The sequence below is a fragment of the Mustela putorius genome, unplaced genomic scaffold (genome assembly GCF_011764305.1).
Source record: "Mustela putorius furo isolate JIRA1106 unplaced genomic scaffold, ASM1176430v1.1 tig00000145_pilon_pilon_pilon, whole genome shotgun sequence".
NCBI classification, from domain to species: Eukaryota; Metazoa; Chordata; class Mammalia; order Carnivora; family Mustelidae; genus Mustela; species Mustela putorius.
In genome coordinates, this window is record NW_025421294.1 from 35,448,403 (window position 1) to 35,464,120 (window position 15,718).

The following is a 15,718-nucleotide window of genomic DNA, read 5'->3' on the forward strand; positions in this document are numbered from 1 at the left end:
GCCAGCTCTGTTCACCGTCATCAAGAGGGGCTGTAAACGAATTCCCCAAACAATCTTCTGGTTTTCACATCACCAAAAGTCTAGGGCAGTTTGACTAACTGTTTCACCAAGTGAACGGAACCTTGGAGTCATTTTAGATACTCCAAATATTTTGTAACATTTAGTGTCATTTTTTCTTAATTTCGAATACACCACCTCGAATACACACATAAAGTAAAAATTTGCCAAACGCAGGGAAATAATAGCAGAAGGAAATCAGACATAGGCCACCACAAATGGAGCATGTTGTTAAATTTTTAACGTATATTCTTCCAGCACGTTTTCTATTCAAGTCTATTAACCTTTTTGCTTTTCCAAGAAGTTAATATCTATGGTTCATGCTCTAGCTTGCTTTTTAAAAATTAGCACAGTTAAAATGAACATTTTCAATGTTAGTATATATACTTCTCTTGGTCTATGGCCTTAGTGAGTGTCCTCCATTTTATTACAGAGATGTACCACTGTTCACATCACTAAACCCTGAACTGAGGAAGGCTGGACCTTTGGGCTATTTCCATTTTCTGCTGGAGAAATCTGATAACTTTATCTTTATACACATTCATTTTGACTTCCTGAGTGTAAAGGGTGGACATCATTAAGACTTCCGCCACCAAAACACATATTCAGAAATTCTAAATCAATTCACTCTCACTAGAAGGTAGGAGGGTTTTGTATCATTAAAAATATGTACATATATAATTGTATATATAATATGTACATATGTAATTTATTAAAAAACTAGAAGGGCTTTGTATCATTAAAAATATGTACATATATAATTGCCTACCTAACAGGCCCCCTATTATCATGAAAATTTGTGTCTGTTGTTACTAGAGATTGAATTTAATATATTAATACATTTGGGGAGCACACAATCATTCTGTACTTTTGACTGTTACCATCATTTCAGCTTGGTTTGCACACTTAGAGAAAGCTCAGTCACCACCACCCGACCTAACCTCCATGCAAGTCGGACTGAGCTGTGCGGATTTTATATGCATCTCTTCATACACTATGGAAGTATTGATATGCTGGCCCATTGCCTCTTGGGGAAGAGATCCATTCAGCACACATTCGTTGAGATCTACCATGTTCCGGGCCCCACTTGAGGCACCAGGAACCCAGCAGTGAATAAACAACCAAGACCTTTTTTTATTGGATACTTACACTCCATCGGGGCAGGCAGACAATAAAAAGTCAGCCAATGAACAATGTACGATGATTCCAGCAGTGATAAATGGAGTGAAGAAAAAAGGGTTGTAACTGAAGAGAGAGATAAGAGAGTCTTAATACAGAACAGCTGCAGGTGGATGTTGAGACACTTCTGTGGACACTGGAGCTTCAGTGAGGTGTCCGATAGGGTGGCAGTATCTGATGTGTCTGATAGGGATGTGGGTCCCAGACAGACAAAACGGAAATTGCAAGAAGTTGGCATATTTGAGCATCAGAAAGGAGGTCAGGGTGTCTTTAGAAAGTGTAGAGGGGAGAAAATGCTAGAAAATACATCTGAGAGGTAACAAGGGGCTGGAAAATGTAGGCTTTGGGGCCACATAAAGGAATTTTGAATACCTAATAAATAATCAGGAACTTTCAAGTTTCTAATGTCATGTTTTTACCGCAAAATCCTGATTATTTAGTATGGATAGTCTCACTTTATGCAGTTTCTGGCTCAGATGAGGCACGTGGCCTTATTTGTTAGAAAAGAATGAAGGAAGAAATGGATGGAAGAGGGAATATAGTGAAGCACAAGCACAGAGTGCCCCCTCTGAGACCCCACTCTTGGCACCAAGGAAGCTGATAGACATAATCACCCAACTACTGGAGCCTTCTTCAGGTTCACTGAAATCACAAAAGTTTCTCAACTCAAAATGATACCCTGATAGCAATAATTCTGAGAGAAAGAGAAGTCATCGCAAAACATGGGATTTGAAAGACTTTGAGTTAAATACAGCACGGTACGCAGAGCACTCATTTGGTTAATTGTGGGTGGAATTATTTGAGCAAAACATTTTGTGCCTACGAGCAACCGCAGGTGCAGGCAGAGAGGCTTGTGAGAATCTTTAGCCAAGTTCGCTCCTTAAAGTTCCCCCAGAAGTTGGCACCGGTTCACTTTTCTCGTGGTTCCTTTGGTCCCTGCTTTGATGGCAGAAACATGTGACAGCTGTGAAGTTTTTTTGGCAAGTGTATCCACTCAGGCGGATTTCCTGTCTCCTTTCCTCCTCAGCAGATGCCAGAAAACAACTGAATGTGTTTCTGAGTTTATTATTTTAGGGACTTCACAGATAGACTTTCTAGTTCATAGACAGAGCCCAGAACTTTATCCACTATACCATTTATTCATTCATTCATACCCTCCTCCTTCTTTTATTAAGCTCCCAGCACTTGTTAGACAGCAAACGTGAGCATAACTCTCGCCCTCCCAGAGTTCTCCATGGGTTACACAGGTAATCATTAAGTTTTGATTGGGATAAAGGTGTGAATAGAAAGTCCTGAGTGCTGAGAATGGGAAAAGCTAACTTCTGCATGAGGATCAGGGATGTCTTTCCCTGGGAAAAAAATTTTGAACTGAATTTAGAACAATGAAAAGAAATTAACTGTATGTACCAGCTTAGGAGGGCAGGGGATAGAGAGCATTTCAAACAAAGGGACACACAAAATCCTGGAGTGTAGAGAGTGTGGCATGTTAGAGAATTGCAAGAGCAGTGTGGCTGGAGTTTAGGAAACTAAGGAGAAGAGGTAAGAGATAAGGGTCAAGAGGAGGCATGCATTGGAGTATTGTAGGTCATGTTGAGCAGTTAGAAGTTTATCTGAGGAGCAATGGAGTATGCGTTAACCATTGCTGCCGAACAAATTGCCCCATATCTCAGTGGCTTAAAACAATTATTAGTCACATGATGATGAGACAGCTGGGAGTGACTGATCTAAGTTGCATTCAGGTGTTCATGGTTGTGCTCATTAATTTTACCTGTGTTTGGTTGATCTTGGCTGTGCTTGGTTAATCTTGGTTGTGCTTGGTTGATCTTGGTTGTGCTTGGTTGATCTTGGTTGTGCTTGGTTGATCTTGGCTGTGCCCTCTCAGGTACCCACAGGTGAGTGGTGTGGGGTTTGGAGGGGTATGGAGGGGTGCTCTGCTCTAGGATGAACTTGGCTGGAGCATCTTGATGGGGGAGCTCTGATCTACAAGTCTCATCACCCTAGGACCAGTACGCTAGCCCAGGCAGGTCTACTTGAGGAGGAAGGCACAGCATGAGGAGGCAGACAATGTTTCCCAGGCTGTACTGTCAATTCCATCTTACTTCATTGACCAAGTCATGTGGTCAAACTCAGGTCAAGGGTAAGAAAACAGCTTGCCTCCTTACTAGGAAGAACTGAGCAGTCACTGGTTAAAGGGTGCGAATAGAGACAGAGATGAAGAATCGGAATCATCAGTGTAATGTGCTATCAGTGGGAAGCTAATGACAATTTTAAAGCAGGTGGTTAACAATGCTATCTGAAAGAGTTCTCCACAGCACCCAAACCTACTCCTAAGAGGGCCTGAAAATGACTTTGTAAGATATCCAGATACTTATCTATTGTCTTAAGCTCCCTCTATACCCCAAACTCATAGAATCTTAACTATTCCATTTCAAGCTTTCAAAACCAGTCCTTCTCCTTCGTCACCACTACCACTCTCCTGAGTTTCTGTGCCTATTATCTCCTCCTGAACCATCATAAGTGCCCTTCCCACCTTCCACATTGTCTTCAGAGAAGCCTTTAATCTTCTCTTTTCCACAATATAAGGTTTTCCTTCCTTAGCTTGGCATTCAAGTTCATTCTTAAGATGGTGCCATATTTCTTTTCCAGGCCCCTGTTCCATGCTTTTTGCCCCAGAAGCACTGTGATCCAAATATAATGACCTACTATCTTCTCCTAGCTGCCTTTACTCTGGCGTACTTCTGAGACCCTGCACACTTTTATTTGCTCTGCTTTTCTGCCTGAATTTCCCTTCCCCTTATTGTTCATCTGAAAACCTGTTCATCTTTCAAGTTCCAACTCAGTGGTCGCCACCTGTCTGTTATTTCTGCCTGTCTTCCTGGGAAGAACTATTGGACTCTCTTCTCTGCTTCTCTATATCGTACCTATCCTAGTGTATGCTGTTATTTGCTTCTAGTCCTTTTTCCTTTTACAGCATGGGGGGTACATATCTCTCTTGGCCATGTGTGAGATGAATTGGGTATAAGAAAACAATATTAAAATTTTGCTTCTACTTATTTTGACTAGTAAGCTTTAAAATTTTATATTTCTTATATACATTTTATAATATGTTAGTATAGAAGTACAGGAATATCATTTATAAATAATTATTAGAAATAATTGTTAAAGATTTGTGCTTAAAATATTTTTATAGATTTGTATGCTCAGGGAAAAAAAGAAAAAAACAAAACAAACTGGAGACCATTCTTCTAGACATTACAATCTCTAATAGATGAGACCACAATATCAAAACCAGACTTGAACTTACTTAGTTTTAAGTGACAGTCCAAAGTACTAACTCACCCAGAATATTTTCATTGCAATGTTGAGCAAAGCTGTCAGGTAAAAAGTAGAAGGCCTTCTACCTCCCCTCACCCCTGCAACCCACACAGAAATAGCTATTGAGGAAGATTTTATAGACTATGTTTTAAATTTAATTTTGTTAGCATACAGGGAAATGTTGCTTTCAGGCACAGAATTCAGTGATTTCTCACTTACATACAACACCCAGGGCTCCTCACAATTGGCCTCTTTAATATCCATCACCCATCTAGCCCGTCCCCCACCCACCTTCCTCCGTCAACCTTCAGATTGTTCTCAGTTGTTAAGAGTCACTTAGATGGAATATTGTAGTTTTCCTGGACTCCTAGAAATAAATCAAAAATTGGTTCTGGGTACTTAGGAAACATATCTCTGCTCACTGTTGTGGATGGATCAAAAGTGTGTATTCCTTAGAATCAATCCTAGGGGAAGACTGAAGCAGATTTTCCTTAGGATTTATTCTAGAACGTTTGTTTATGTAGGGAACACCCTTGGTCTCTATCTTTTTTTTTTTTTTTTAAAGACTTCTGTAAGGACCTATTTTATATTTTTATATTTTAGCCAGAGGCTTCCATTGAGGTTAAACAATAACCTTGTTATTTAACCCTTAAACTGTCCCTGCTTCCCTTCCCCCAGGGGACTTACTTAAAAATAACTCCCGGAAACCAGCCTCAGGTAACAAAGCACAGATACAAAGATGGATCAGGCCAGGTGGAGACATCCGATCAGTGGGGGGTTGCATACTGTCTCCCTAGCTACCAAGGAGTAAAGGCCCCACCCTTTGGGAGCCTTTTGGGCTCCAATCTTAACCAAGGTGATAGGCTGGGTCAAATGTCTACTATAGGGTAAACTGTAATTCAATTGGTCACCTAGCATCACTGTGCAGCTTTCTCTGTGTGTTACAATTTCATTGGCCACCTGTGCGTGGCCAGGCCCAACCACATGGCCTTTGCCCTTAAAAGCTAGTTCCGTAAAGGAGAGCAGAGTTGCCCTCTCTGTAAGAGGCGCAGCCCTGGCTGGTCAGTTTGATTCTTGATGCTTGGCGCAAAATAAAGTTTTGCTTGACCTTCGCTTTGTATCAGTCTCACTCCTTTAATCACGGACCCATTATTGGGGCATAGCAATTTCATTCATTTATTTGACAGAGAGAGACACAGCAAGAGCAGGAACACACGCAGGGGAAGTGGGAGAGGGAGAAGCAGACTCCCCGCCAAGCAGGGAGCTCAATACAGGGCTTGATCCCAAAACCCTGGGATCATGACTTGAGCTGAAGGCAGACACTTAACGACTGAGCCATCCAGGAACCTGCCCCCAGTCTCCATCTTTCTAATATAAACCCAGCATGGCTAAGGATTGGATTTAGGCTGTTGGCCTTGCAAATAATCTTCATTCAAAAGACTCTCTTCACTTCTGGGCCAGTAGATTGACCCTTCCGTGGTTGTCAGAAGTGTCACTTAAATGTCCTTGTCACTAGAACAAGGTGCCTGTTACTACATTTAATAGCAAGAACCAAGTCCCCCAGAAATATTATTTGTTCTAACAGTAACAATAATGGCTAGCTTTTCCAAAAACACAGTGTCCTGGGTACTCTGTTTCACTCTTAATCCTCATACTATCCTGGACATAAGTGTTTTCAGTATCCCTATTTTATAAATCAGAAAACTCAGGGCTTCAGTGGTTTATTCAAGGCCACACAATTAATAAGTGGTGGAGTTAGGTTTAGAGCCCAGGTCTGTCTTAATCAACAGAGATTGCTTTTCACTCTTAAACTAGCCTAGGTCTAAAAATAAATCAATTAATCCAAATGAAGAGGCTGGAGAACATTAAGAATTAACATTAAGAATTTTTCCCAGGTTTAAAATTCTAAAATTACCTGAAAAAAAATATTCTGAAATATTATGTAATGTACTCTGAAGTCAAAGAACAATGTCTTTGTTTAGCAGCTCCTGTTCTGGAAGCTCCATGCCTCAGTACCCTACCTAGTCAGCCAAGGACCTGAAGTCATCCACACAGGTCACCTGCCATTAAGACAAAAACAAAACTCCTGAATCTGCTTACAACAAAAGACTGCAGTGTCCCCAACATCAAGGCACGTGTGATTTCCTGCTGTTTTCTCCTTGCCAGATGTGGAAACGAATGTCTTAATCTGGGGAAGATTTTATAATTGCTAAAGATGACTATTATACTTTTTTTTTTCCGAAACACGGATTCATTTTTAGAAAAGAAAAAATAAAAAAGATTGCATAATGGTGAAGTGGAAATTCACAAGCGAGCAGGCGGCACACATGTCGGCTGCTCATTCCTGCTGTAGAGAAGAGGGATGAATTCCAGCTCAAATATTAGTCTGATGAGGTTCCCAGGTGGAAGACCATTTTTATAGAGCTTAATCTAATTTTTAAAACAAAATGCATATCGAATAAATACTTCCAGAGGTGTTGTCCTGAGAAAGAACACAGCTAAAAAGCTGAACCAAAGCTAAACAAGATTGACACAGTGCCTGATTTAAAAGGGATAATGTGAGCCACAGTTATTCAGTTGCAAGAGGGAAATGGAAAAACTAAGAACTGAGGAAGATCTTGAGCACCTGGATATTTCTCCTTAATTTGCAGCTTCTGCACCCAATCTGCCATCCTTTCCTCTCTGACCATTGGATTCCTGGCTGGCTCCGCCCCCTGCTCCTCTTCCCTCCCCCACAGTCCCACCCTGTGGACTTCCTGAGTCCCCTCTTAACAAGGTTCTTTTTCCTCCCCACCCTCTCCTTTGCAGGGGCCATGATCACTGTCCTTGGTCCAGTTTTCATTCCCACACGCATGAATTATGATGAGGATCTGAGGGAGCAAAATTAAGAACTTGGGTTTGAGATCCTGGCAGGAAATGCAGGCGGGAGAGAGACTTCCCCCGGAAGAGCAAGCCCCTCAAAGGCAAAGAGAGGCTCTTGGTTTGGATCCCTCCCACCCCTCCACATACCCCCAGTGCAGGCCCCGGGGTAAGGATGTGAGTGCAAGTTGTTAATCTGGGAGGTGAAGTACATACAGGTGACAGAGGAGAATAAGCCAAGAGCCAGTTCAGGAGCGCTTTCCTGAGCCGGCTGATACTGCAGGTTAGGGGTGCTCTAGGGAGCAAGACTCCAGGAGGCCAGACAGACCCAACTCATCTGGCCGCAGGCTGGGCCAGCCGAGGCACTGCACACCTCCGATCAGGCTTGGGCAGAGGGCTAATGCTAGAAGCCTTGGTTTGCTGGGCTGTGGCAGCGAGAGCAAACCCTCCAGCGGGTGGAAGGCACGCATTGAAAGGATAAGGGGGCACGGGGGCAGCAGTTACAGTGGAATAAGTGTGACACTGAAGGTGACCACGACAAACAAAGGCTGATCTAATGTCCTGTGTAAGTTGGTAACAGAGCTCAGTTCCTGTGGACTATATTGAGGTCACCGCCTTAGCCTCGGTGCCCACAGCATGAGTTCCTGTGGACTATATTGAGGTCACCGCCTTAGCCTCGGTGCCCACGGCATGACGTGGCTCCTCGAATACAGAAATGAACTCTTGTGGGATAAATGTACCAAGTGCTACGGGAAATACAGAGGAGAGGGCGACTCTTTCCCACAACACGTTCGCCGCAGAAACTGGCTCAGGTGTCGCCTTTTCCTTTCCTTCCCAAGCAGATTGCCTTTCCAGCCTCCTCTGCAGGTAGGCGAGGCCATGGGACTGGGTTCTGGCCAGTGGGGTGCTCAGAGGAAGGTCACCACTGCCAGGCCTGAGCCACTCCATCCCCCAAGCATGGTCCTCCAGGCCTTCTTACCTGCACCTGGAGAGAGCCCCGAGGGCCTAGAGGGAGGCTCAGCCAAAAGATGGACAAATCCTGGGTAGCTGAGTTAGCTCCTTGGAGGAAAACTGCCTTGAAGAACAACTGGGAACACCCAGGTTGGACATTTGTTGATAAAGAAATAGACTTTCATTGGGAGAGGCTGCTGAGCTCTTGGGAACCCATTCATTACAGTAGCTAGCCCACTCTAATATGGGGTGGGGGGCTCAGTAAATATTTGTGAGCAAAGGGCTGGTTGTTAATTGGAAGAGATGGTCTTTTTCATTCTGCTTGAAGTTGGTAATGCGAGTGGGGAAGCCTGAGAATGGTGGGTCCCTGGTGACAGCGGACAGGAGAGGCAAGATGACAGACTAGCCAATGTCATGCCATTCTCTGGGGTGCTGGAGGCCAGCCTGCTATCAGCTCTGTGAGCAGGACTCTTATTATTTAAACTTCTCTTGCAAAAGTATGAGAGCCCATTTCTCTTTATCATATTCCCAGAAAAATGGAAAAGGTTTGGCCTCCTATCTGCATGAGATCACCTCTTAGCATGTGATGGTTATTATTAAGTCGCCTCCTTCACCTCTCCTAAGTTCTCGACTCATTTCACAAACCAATATGGAAACTGGCTTTGTAGTTTCAGCCCTTTGGAAAATGAAGCAGCCTTGAAGAGGTTCAGCATCGCTGGGGAGCCAGTGGCGGGAGCCCAGTCTGTGCGTACGATGTGAGCGGTTTCTCCCAGAGCTAGCCAGCTGAGCTTTCTCCTCTTCCTCTCCTCTTCCTTGAAGAAGGGAGGTGGAGGCAGCGACAGCCCAGAGACTTCCAAGAGGAAGAATACGGAAGAAAATATTAGACACTGCTTCTGTGCCAGGCTCCGTATGTCCGCGTTGTACTTGAGCCTGGCAACAGTCCTACAAATAGGTGTCATTATTTCTGCTGAACAGATGGAGAAACTGAGGCAGAAATAGATTAGATAAGGTCATATGTAAGAGATCAAACAGGTAATAGGCTATGGCAGCCACAGTTCAAAGCCAGCGCTGTTCTTTTCTACTGTGACCTATCATTCCGGTGCCTGGCGCTGGTTACTTACTCTCACGAGGTGAACCGTGCCCTGGAGGAGGGTGCTGGAGTCGTAACCTCCGGGATCTCCAAATGAAACTTATTTGAAAATCAGGTCTTTGCAGATGGTCAAGTTCAGATCAAGTTAAGGTTTTAGAACGGGCCCTGATTCAATATGACTGGCATAAAAAGGGGGCACTGGGACTTAGACATGCAGAGAGGGAGGATGCCATGAAGACAGGATCCCATGAAGACAGAGGTCTGGGCTAACAGAGCCTGGGAGGGAGGAACGCACAAGATGCCCTCTCAAACCCTCCGAAGGAAGCAGCCTTGTCAACACCTCTGGTTCAGAATTCCAGACTCCTGAACCACAGGACAATACATCTCTGTTCTTCAAGTCACTGAACCTCTGAATCTTTGTTACCACAGCCCCAGGAACCCAGTGCACTTGCCACCTTGAAGTCTCAGACTTCTCAGCTGTCAGGAGGGCAGGATCTCCCTGGGAAAGAAAGTTGCAGTGCTGGTGTAAAGAGCTTATGCATGGACCACACCAAGCAGGGTCCAGTCAATAGCCCAGTTATTCCCAACATTATTCTGCAGGAAAAACTCCCCCAGGACTCTACAGACAAGCTACCAGTGGTTTTATCCTGCTTGGCCTCTCCCTCAGGGAGAATACTTTCTTACTCTCGGGTGCTGCCTCCTTTTCTAGGGGGTCTTTTTAATAAGGCAGTGTTAATTAACCAACAAAATGAGTAGATGGTAATTTCTCTCCCAGGGTTGCGTGAAGCATAAGGGAAAGCTCTTAGTCAGGTGTCACGTTCTGTTTGTCTGGGAGGGGAGGTGATCACTAGGGTCACATGAGCCTACTTCTTGCTAAGGGAATGTTAGTAAAGCTGTGACCCAAGATTCCTGTCTTGCAGCGGGCTCTCAGCCCAACCGGCATCATCTAGCGACAGAAATGATTGTCGGTATAACCCAAGTCCTTCCTCGCGTTTGTCCAGTGTACTGTTACCCCCCGAAGTCTCTGTCCCTTGTTCCTTAGCCCGCTCTCCGGCGTCCAGCTCCCAGCATCTCCAAAAAGCACCTCCCTCTGCCCCTTTTCGTTCTGTGTTTTTTCTCTCCTGTCCCCTCTTCTCCACATCTGTGTTCTGATTTCTTGACTGCGTAGGATAGAAGTGAAACCACAAGGCAAAGCCACGGCGCTCTTTAGTGGCAGGGGCCGATGAAACCCGAGAGTACGCGGGTGTTAATCCTTTTTGTCCCACTCCGGTGTGGCAGGGCTGATTCGATAAAAGGACAATGGCAAATGTCAATATGATCTGAATTTAAATCCCCAATCTGGCAAACGCTAGCTGGGCAGGGTACTTAGCTTCTCTGAACCCCTGAACACTTATCTGCAAAAGGGGGATCCAAATGCACATTTCACAGGGACACCGAGGATTAAATGAGATCACGAACGCAAATCCCTCGGCAGTGTCCCATCCTAGTGGACACATGGTCACTATCACTAATCGCCACCAATTTGTTAAACAGGCTTGAGTTGGAGGATACCGGCAGAACGCCTCGTGAGTTTTTTTGGTGGTGTCCCTCTATGTTTATCCTTTATGGCCAGTTCTTTCCCTGTCCCTGGAGGAAATTTGGGACAGACTCCCAAGACTCAATCTGGTCATTCTTAGATCACAAAATTCCTTAAATCCGTCTGCTTGCCCAAACAACCTTGTTACAGTAATTCAAATGCCTGGGTCTGGTGTGGAGATGGAAACTTCTCCCTCTGCTCCGACATCCTAGGCCCCTGCGGTGGGAATCAAAGGACAGATTTCTTTCATCTTGCCTGCTATATGCTTCTGTGCCTTTCCGGTCTGGCCAAACTAGGCTTCTAGGATGGGACCTAGTAGAGGAGGAAAGAGCAAGAAAGGTATTATTTGACGAGAAAAGTCATGTATCCGCTGCTGTTTCCAACTGACACTGGTTCCCATGATAATTCTTCAGCTCTTCCCCGACCCTGGATGCTGGGAGTCAGTCTTTCCCCAGGATCCAAAGACCTTCTAGGACCTTCCTAAGGGGTAAAGCCTGGAAGCCACAGCCTTGCCTTCATGAATCTAGCAGGTGGCCGCACATGCCCCCCCCGGGCTTCACTCTGGCTTGGTCCCCTCTCCTGTCCCCTGGTCCCTCCACTGCCGCCTCACAGAAGTTCCTGCTCTTCCCAGAACAGGAGGGGCTCTTTTTCACACTGGAGGCTGTACACTTGCAGGTGCAGACCTCTCCACCTAGGACCCACTTTTCTCTTTTCTGTACCTGGGAAGGGGCTGCCTTTCCGTGAAAAAAAAGGTAAAATTACACACCGTGTTGACAAAGGGGCCATTTCACCAGGGTGGGATTCTTCAATAAATAGTGATAGGGCGGGCGCCTGGGTGGCTCAGTGGGTTAAGCCGCTGCCTTCGGCTCAGGTCATGATCTCAGGGTCCTGGGATCGAGTCCCGCATCGGGCTCTCTGCTCGGCAGGGAGTCTGCTTCCTCCTCTTCTCTCTCTCTGCCTGCCTCTCTGCCTACTTGTGATCTCTCTCTGTCAAATAAATAAATAAAATCTTTAAAAAAAAAAAATAGTGATAGGGCAGCTGGCTAGCCATTTGAGGAAAAAAAAAAAATATATATATATATGTTTCTACCTCACCTCACACCTCAATGGGTGTGAAAATAGCATGTAATAGTAGTCTGTTTTGTTTTTCTCTGACTAGGATGTCTTTGCTACTGTGAATAATGCCGCAAGGAATGCTGAGTCGTGCAAATATATCTTTGAGACCCTGATTTCATTTCCTTTGGATATATATATACCCAAAGTGGATTTGCTGGATCATAGGGTCGTTCTATTTTTAATTTTTTGAGGACCCTCCATACTGTTTTCTGCAGTGGCAGCCCTGTAATTACTTGCTTGTGATTCTTTAATTCATCAGAGCTGGAGGCTGTCGTAACAGAAAACCCTGCCAAGAAAATAATACTCACCATACGCACAGAGCCCAGCACATTAACAGAAGACCCCAGGACCAGACCCAGAAAAACAGATCAATTAACAGGATCGGGGTGACCCTTAATCCTGGCCATGTGGGAAGTTGTGGAATATGAATTTACCTTTGCTCTTCTACCATCCCTGTCCCCATCCCAGTCCCAGAAATGTTAGAAGAACAAGGTGTCCTAGACGCCGACCACCTACCCATTCCTTGGCCCTGCACAGAGAGGGGGGACAAGTCGAAGAACAGACTCTGTGCCCATTTTCACTTGAAGCGTCTTACGTCACAGATCTGGCATGAGTGGGGGTGGGAGGCAATTTTGAACCAGCCCTTATATTGGAGTTTTAAAATGGACTGGACTGCGTTTTAATAAAGGTAGGTTACAGAGCAATTATGTCATCTGCCCAAATCCTCTTGCAAACATAACCAGCAGGAAGGGAGACTTAGAGGCTCTCTGAAAAATGACAGCATTTTATTTGCATCTTTCCATTAATTAATATTCCTTTTTTAAAAAAGAGAGAGAGAGAATACAGTGCAAAATGACTAGTTTTCCAGATTTCACAGGCACACCCCAAACTGTGCACAAAAGAAGAAGAGGGATTTTTTTCCTCCTCAGTTATTAAACAGAAATACTAGGCTTCACTCTGATTGGATCAACTCAGATCACTCGCCCAGCCCAGCCTGAAACACCCACTGTTGCAGGGGTGCAGGGAGTGGGGAAGCTTTGCCCTGATTGACTTGAGCTGGTTCTTAATGTCTCTGAGCCAATCACTGTGATGAGGAAGATTGCCTCAGTCCAAAAAAAAAAAAAAAAAAACCCAAAACCCAAAACCAAAACCAAACCAAACAAAAAAATGGTCTTGGCCTGCAAAAGGGGTCGGCTAATGGGGAAAAGAAAGAGGGTCAATAAATAGAATTATCCGCTAACCTTCCTTCTGGTCAATAAGGTGTCCTGCCTTTTCATTTGCATTCAGCGTGAGGCTTGGAGCACATTGTAATTCTCATTGAAATGCTATTTAGAAAGTTGTTTATTTAATCAGTGGGGAAGTCAGCTATTTAGGAGCTAACAACCCAGAAAAACAGCTTCTTCCCCATTCAGATCCAATAAGCCTGCCAAGGGACGCTTCTCTGGGTCCTTAGGCCTTTCTTCCCAGCCCTACCCTGCCCTGCTCTCCGCAGGCAGTGGAGTCTCTGTCTAAGCGATAATAGTAGCAACTCACATCTCTAACCTGCTTTGCAGTTTCCAAAGTGCTTTCCCATCCATGAAGCCATTTAATCCACAAGGGGTGCTGGGGTGGGTGCTGGTTTCCATGCCACTCTGTGCCTTTCATAAGCACGTTGTATGAAGGATGAAGAGAAAGGATTATGAGCCAGAGGCTCTGTGAGGCCAGGGCAGTTTTTGTAAAGAAAACCAAACCAAACCAAACCAAACCAAACCAAAAAACCACCAAAGGGAACAGAAAAAAAAAAAAAAAATGGCCCCATATCCCATCCCATCTGTCCCCAGAGAGATGTCAGCAGCCCCAGTTCCAAGAGGCAACACCAACATCGGGAACCCCGACCAGGGCAGGGTCCGGGGAGAGAAAACGAAATCAGCTTTTCTAACCTCCCGGGGGCCCGGTTCCCCCCACCAGCCAAGGGTAGCCCTCGGAGAGGTCTTGGTGTCTGGTCTTGTTCTCTGGTATAAGAAGAGAAAGGTAGGGAGTGAAATACAGGATTTGTGAACATTCACCCTGGGCCACTTCACTTTTAAGAAAGAACTACATTTTTAAAAAGAAAGAAAGAAAGAAAGACCTACATTAGTATAGGTTTTTACTAGGAAAGAAATCCAAAGAGGATTTTGCTTTGTTCAGAAAAGGGGCGAAGCACAGTGTTCTAGGGTTCAGTGTGAGTTTTCCATTGAGCTTTTTATTTTTATTTTAAGATTGTATTTGTTTATTTATTTGACAGAGATCACAAGTAGGCAGAGAGAGAGAGGGGGAAGCAGTCTCCCTGCTGATCAGAGAGCCCGATGCAGGGCTCGATGCCAGCACCCTGAGATCATGACCTGAGCCGAAGGCAGAGGCTCAACCCACTGAACCACCCAGGGGCCCCTGCAATGAACCTTTACAAGGGCAGTGAGAGCAGCCCCGCAAGGCTCTTCCCAAGAGCCACACCCCCATCTCAGCACCAGGCCACCACGGTTCTGAGCTGTGTCTGTACCCATCTGTGCTTTATCTCGATTTACTTTGTGCATCTATTAGCAAGATGTGGCCTAAGGTACCAGAAAAGCCTACAAGAGGCTTTTTGGGAGTCAGTCTGGGAATGTTCACATTTTTTCCTTATAGATTAATGGTAATTGTTTCTCCATTTTATGCCAACCTGTCGTATTAAAGGTTTCCTAGGAGCCCTCTACTTTCAGAGAGCAGAGGACAGTCGCATATAGAGAAGTAGAATTTCTGTCCCCGCAACTGGCACTTCTTGTCTGATAACGAAACTAATCTCTTCCAAGAGCGCCATTCTTTACAGTTTACAAAACGCTTTCCCTTTAACCTGCAAGTTGTCTATTGATTTCTGCCTAAAAGAAAGTATCTTCTGATGTGGCAGATTTCCCATCAAGCAGTCCAAAATGCTGGACTTACGGAATTCGCACCCTATTAACCCGACATCTCTCAAAATGTTTTTCTTCTTCAAAAATGATAATTGCATATCATTGCCAGCCAGAATTATTTGGACAGCAATTTGCACATTAATATCTACTCAATTATCATTTCCTGTGGCTATAATCCTAACCCAAAACAAAGCTCAGAAAGATGTATTTTTCTCTCTTCTTAAAATTGGTTCTTTTTGTTGTTGTTTACTTATTTTTCACCTATTTTTACTCCACGTGGATCCATCAAGCTCCAAGAGAGGAGAGTAAGCAAGACCTGGACTAGCTTGCCTAGAACAGAGGTTCATTGCTTTACTTCCGAGCAAAGTGAAGGTCACTACATATGCTAAAGTCACATGCGCAAGAGAGGCTAGGTGAGAATTCATGAAAGGAAGGATAAGAGCTCAGCTTCCACTGGAACCCAAACTTTCCTTCTGATCTTCCTCTTTGGGGTGTCAGGGTTGATGTCAATCAACCATGGAGGCTGGGGAATTTCCAAAGCACAGAAGGTACCAAGGAACTAGACTTCTTATCATTAGGAAGGAGAGGCTTGGGCGGGAGATGCTGTTAGGGCAAAGTGAGGGAGGAGACATAGCCCTCATGGCCAGTTCCCTCCTCCCACCCCCGCCCAGA